We start from the raw sequence: 6,074 nt of genomic DNA, 5'->3' as shown, positions 1-6,074 counted from the left end.
CAGAATGGATCCAACACCCCTGCGCTACCCGGTAGAAACCGGTACCGCTAGTTTTTCATTTTGCAGAGATACTTCGCTCTCTCTCCTCGGTGGAGGGCCCCACGTCCCCACCCCTCGTTGAGTGCAATCGAGCATTTTCTAGCATGGGCCTGCATGTCAGAGGCACACTACCGCAAGTGCCCTCAGCGCTTTTCCTATTAGCCATGCATAAACTTGAAGAAGAATCCGAAGAGAGACGTCGGGATTCTCCTCCCTACCACTGCTTGGCGGAGTGGAAGGTAGAGGAAAGGCGAATCCATGGGCTCGCCGGTAAAGTACAGAGTGAGAGTTTGCCCAGCCGCACCTAAGGTCTGGGGAAGAAACTATTGAGATGGGTTCTTTCTTTTTTTGTTTTTTGATCTGCTATTGAGATGGTTCTGCGTCTTCTGAAAGAGTGTACTTCCCTTTCTCCATCTACCTTGCCATGGGACAGCGCTGCACGTCCCATGAGGCGGTGGGAATTTTGGATCGGGGGACGAGGAGAGACGAACGCTTGCGAGACGCCTATGATCTGTCATTTTAGAAAAAAGAAAAGAAAATTGGATTGCTATTGTAGAAGAAACAAAAACCTCACCCGTATAAGGCTAGAACTCAGGAGCATCTTCTATATATATCTATACAGCTTCGGTCGTGTGCGATCGATCTGCTCGAATTAATTAAGCAGGCCGTGGTACTTGTCCGAGTAGTATATATATAGCATATATATACCTAGCACCACCGTGCGTTTCCAGCCGGACGAGATCTAGCAAGCCTCCGGCGAGATCATTCGACACCAGGTTCTGGCCGGAAAGCAATCGGCACAAAGCCGCAAGCTTCTGCTACGTACGAGCTCTCGCCGGAAATTAAAGTCGGTTACGATGGACGTCGTCCCTGCGGCTCCATCTCCAAGTATTTACCCTCTCGACCTCGTGAGTTTCGGGCGCATGGTCCTCGACCGTGGCCTCGTTCTCCCGGAGGCCAAGGTGGACAACATCTATCTCCCCGTCGACAAGTTCAAGCTCCTGCGCATCGATGACTGTATTGTGCGTAAGAACGTCAGCGACATCAAGGTGATGGACAGGAGCCACCTGTACCCCGGACAGGTGGTCGCGTCCGCGTCCGACATGGGCGGCCAGCTCGGCGTCGTCACCGGCGTCAACACCCTGCTCAACCTCGCCAAGCTCGACAACAACGGCATGGCGACCAAGATCATCAAGGGAGTGTCCCCGTCTAGCCTGCGGCGCGTGAGGAGCCTCAACCTCGGCGACTTTGTCGTGTCCGGTCCGTGGCTCGGCCGGGTCGTGGAGGTGTATATCGACATTGATGTGTTGTTTGAGGATGGAGCAATCTGCAGGGTCACCGACGCGGAGGCCGTGTCCAAGAACCTGGAAAGAGTGACTGACAGCTACACCAGGGTGAGCATGCATCGCCAACAAATGAACAGTCGATTCCACCAGGGGCAACACGTCATCGGGTCGGATGCTTGTTCAGTCTTCAAGGCGGCGCGGTGGCTTAATGGCTATTGGCATCCTCGACGAGAAATAGGAACCATCATGAAGGTGGAGATGTCTGGTGTCCTCGTCTACTGGTTGCATCGATGCATTGTGGCACCGACAAGGAGCTAGTGGAGGCATCCGCTCCTCCGGCCTACCAGAACCCAGACGATCTAACATTCTTCTGCGCCTCGTACAATTGCTGCTGGGGGCTTGCTGACCGTTGTTTTTTTCTTGAAACTAGTTCCACCGAAGGGGATGCAATTTCTGTTCCAGATCAACACAATGATGATGATGATAATGAGGAGGAGGAGGAGGACAAGGAGGACGAGGAGGAAGAGGAGGAGCAATACAGTGCATGTTCACAAGACAATCAAGACGAGTGTGAAGCATCAACCTCCCAGCAGGTGGTACCGCCCACGAAGCAAAAATATGCGAGGTTTTATCGGAAGCAGCTAAGGAAGATCCGCTTTGAGGGACACAGATGGGGAAAGCACCTGCAAGCAATGAGACATGTGGAGGTGGAGTTTCCCATGGTCGTCGCCACCACTTGCACCACCGTCGACGTGTTGTGGCAGGACGGCACACGGCAGCATGGCAGACCTTCAACAACCCTTGTCCCCTTTGGGATCATGAATGAGCAAGAGTTGTTCCCGGGACAGCATGTTGTCGCAAACGTTCTTCCTATTACTGCTGATGTTGATGCTACTGGTGATCCTGATGACATGACAACTACTAGTGTGAATAATGACAATGCTGCTCGTGGAACTAGACCAATGGAGCGCGTGGGCATCGTCAAGAGCTTGCAGTATGAGGATCAGACGGTTTGTGTGTCATGGTTCAAGACGACAAGGCACCCTGACGAGGTTAAGGAGGTGGAGTGCGATGACACCATCAGTGCTTACGACCTAAAGATAGACTCTAGCCACTCTGCTTACTACGGAGATATAGTCATTCGTCTCCTACCATCAGGATCAAACGACAACGGTGAAAGCACACCGTTGTTACAGGGAAAGAAGAAGGAAAATGGTGTTGATGCTGATCTTTCGTGGGTGGGGCGTGTAGTTGAACTTCCTAATGGGCACGTCCAAGTCATGTGGGGTGATGGTAGCATGTCAACGGTACGTGGATAGCTTCTAATACCTTTCCTTGCAACTACAACTACTTCCTATATGTTACAATTCTCTACACAACTCATTAGCCATTCTTGATTTGTGTGGGCGTGATGTAGGTATTACCCCATGAGATCGCCGTCGTCAAGGACGAGCACTACATGGAGCCATGACTTGAAATGGGCGACTGGGCAGAGGACGATGGCACCGATGATGCACCTGAAGAACCGGCTGCTGCCAACACGGTATATATCTAATCTATCTTTCTAACATTATCCACTTCGACAAACAATAAGGTGAGGGGACTAATTTGGTTTCTCCTCGTAGGCACCAAAGTACTATTTATACTATGATATAAATTATTATATGGACGGATTCACCTCTTGTGTTATCTAATTTTAGGATATCAATCTTCAGAATCTAGATAACGATGTCGATGGTGTCAACCTCGCAATGTCGAGGACAAGCCTTTTAGGTTTTTCATTCCAGTCTTTCCTCCAATTGACCAGCAATGTGGTGGCTCGAGGTAAAGGACACTTGATGAACTGGTGCCCCTGGTCGTCGTCCTTACCAAGCTCAGAGTTTCCCGTGCACACGAATGATGATAGTATCGGTGGTGCTGCAATGGAGACCAGCGATGCTGCCGTAGATGTGACCAGCCATGGTTTTACCAAGGGAATGAAGGATGCAAATGCTACCTGTTTCTGCGACGAACCGTTCTGCTTTCCATGTTTTGATGTACTGCAGATTAGCCCTTTGGATCACCACTACCTTGACACTACGGACAAGGTAATTATATTTCTGTTAGAGAAAATGATGAAGAACGGGAGGTAGTTAAGGTTAGAGTAAAGTAAGTTTGCATGCACAATATGGTTTGTCTAACGTTGGAATCCATCTGCAGATTAACTGTGGCATTCACTTTTTACTGCAAAATAAAATTGAATCCCTTTGACTTGAAATTAAGTAAATGACCACACAACATGTTACAAGTCATAATAAGACGAATTTTACAAAATATTGAACTTCAATGAATGCTCTCTTTTTCAGGAAATGCAGGGCGCTAGTCGTGGGAAGAGTTGGGCCAAAACAGTGCAAAAAGAATGGAAAATTCTGGAGAGCGACTTACCAGGTATGTGAGTCCACCTCAAAATACACACGGTCCATGCATCTACAAAATTAAGTAGACAACTATTTAATGTGCAGAAACCATTTACGTCCGAGCATTCGAGGACCGCATGGATCTACTTCGGGTGGTGATGGTGGGCGCGAGTGAGACACCATACCATCACGGCCTCTTCTTCTTTGATTTGCAGCTACCTCCATCGTACCCGGATGCCCCACCGCAAGTGTACTACCACTCCTTTGGCCTACGCCTAAATCCCAACCTCTACGAGTCTGGTATAGTGTGCCTCAGCTTGCTAAACACATTTGGTGGCGAGGACACTGAGGTATGGTCGTCGGAAACTTCAAGCCTGCTCCAAGTCGTTGTCTCCATCCAGGGCCTCGTCCTTAATGACCAACCATACTATAATGAGGCTGGCTATGAGACATTGGTTGGCAAACCAAAGGGCCACCGCAATGCGCTGCCCTACAATGAGAATGCTTACCTACTAACCCTCCGGACCATGCAACACCTTTTACGTCGGCCACCTCGGGGATTTGAGGAATTCGTCAAGGAACACTTCCGCCATCGGGGAAAATTTGTGCTTAGGTCATGCAATGTGTGGCTTCAGGGAAATGTTGTCGACAATGCCCATGCCACTGAAGCGACTAGGAAGCGACCGTGCTCGGCTGGGTTAAGGCTTGCACTCAAAAACGTGATGCCAAGCCTCGTGGCAGCCTTCACCGAGATCGGCGCCGAGGGGTGTGAAGAGTTCCAGTTGCTGCAAATCAAGTTGCCATGTGCTCTCAGCACCACTCACTAGACAGAGTAGTTGCGGGTATAGGATATTTTGTGATCCTGGTGGTGTTGTGATAATCATGCACATTTTTGTCCTACAACAATTAGATACTCCTTTTTGCTTTATTTCCTCATCAGGAGAGATATTATCGTAGAGTAATCATTTATCTATCAACATATATGTAAAGGCTGGGTATATATTTGTCATTGTGATACATCAGTACAATATATCTATTTTTCAGAAAAAAAGAATCTACATATATATAGTGTTGGTCGAAATGGCGCAGAACATGCATAGTCATGCTCATCTACCAATAATAGACCAAGATGGCTAAAGCAGGTTAGAGAGCATATTAAGCATGCATTTCCGGACAGTGGCAGAAGACCATTTATGTACCCCTTATATAGTGCTCATGGGCTACAAGTTAGTTGCTACACCTACAACCAATTCATACACACGCACAAATAAATCATCTGCAAAGGGCGGTGCGATATGGTGAAGTGGAGAAATGAACTTCCCCTCCACAACTATTCACTTCCAAAAATCATAGAGTACACTGCAAAAGAAATGGGATTTAATTGTATAACACTATTTGGTGTAAAGCTACCGGTTAAGATGGTTCTGCTCTTCAAAGTACTCCATCCGTTTCTAAATATAAGTCTTTTTAGATATTTCAATATAGACTACATATGGTGCAAAATGGATGAATGTACACTCTAAATTATGTCTATGTACATCTGTATGTAGTCTATATTGAAATCTCTACACAGATTTGTATTTGAGAACGGATGGAGTAGAACATAACCATATATTTACGTGTTTACCCAAAAAGGCTTTTGCTGCGCTTTATAAATAAAGCAAACCGCCACAAGCAACGAGTATCAAACACGAGTCCGCCACACACACACACATACAACAAGAAGTACAGGGTTCTGCTGAAGGCACAGCTCAACAAGCCCAAAGAAAAAAGAAAAAGGCCGGAAACATATAGGGATACGTTGTACAAACATTTTAGAACGCTATGGTTACATGCCCACAACATAGCAGACTTGTCCAGAGTGAGTTAATGATCATTATGGTGGCGGGATGTCAACTTAGGCCAAGATTTGGGGGGTGATCTCACATCGACCGCTTCGGGCTGCCAACACTGGCACACAATGTGTGGCAATTCTTTGTCAAGCCATTCGACTGATCGAGAGTAATGATCTGCATGTCGTGCTGGATGCGAGACGACTAGTAAGGGGCGCGAGAAGAGGGGCAACACTACAACTAAATGCAGAAGAGGTGCCATTGTAGACAAAATAAACTCACACAAGCCGGATTCGAGTGGGAGCCATTGGATGTTGCCGTAGCTAGGACCGCATGCGGAGCTAGTCATCCATGGTGGGCGACTGGAGGGCCACCTTGCTCCCGGCCGGAGCGTTGACGATAAACGTCATACAGGATTAGTCGCTCACACTTCAGGGTTGGGATGGGGGTAGCCATGGAGGTGTGTGGTTTCATGGTGGTTTGTTGGCTTGCTTAGTAGAGGACGGGGAAGAGAGCCAATT

General features: G+C 47.9%; 1 pseudogene; it reads left to right on the top strand.

Annotated features, from left to right (window-relative positions):
• Positions 1–700: 700 nt before the first annotated feature.
• On the top strand, positions 701–4,710 carry LOC123057596 (probable ubiquitin-conjugating enzyme E2 23; annotated as a pseudogene).
• The last annotated feature ends 1,364 nt before the right edge of the window (positions 4,711–6,074 follow it).

This window comes from Triticum aestivum, chromosome 3A (assembly GCF_018294505.1).
Source record: "Triticum aestivum cultivar Chinese Spring chromosome 3A, IWGSC CS RefSeq v2.1, whole genome shotgun sequence".
NCBI lineage: Eukaryota > Viridiplantae > Streptophyta > Magnoliopsida > Poales > Poaceae > Triticum > Triticum aestivum.
Note: the sequence above shows the minus strand (reverse complement) of the source record. Positions and strands in the feature narration are given on the sequence as shown.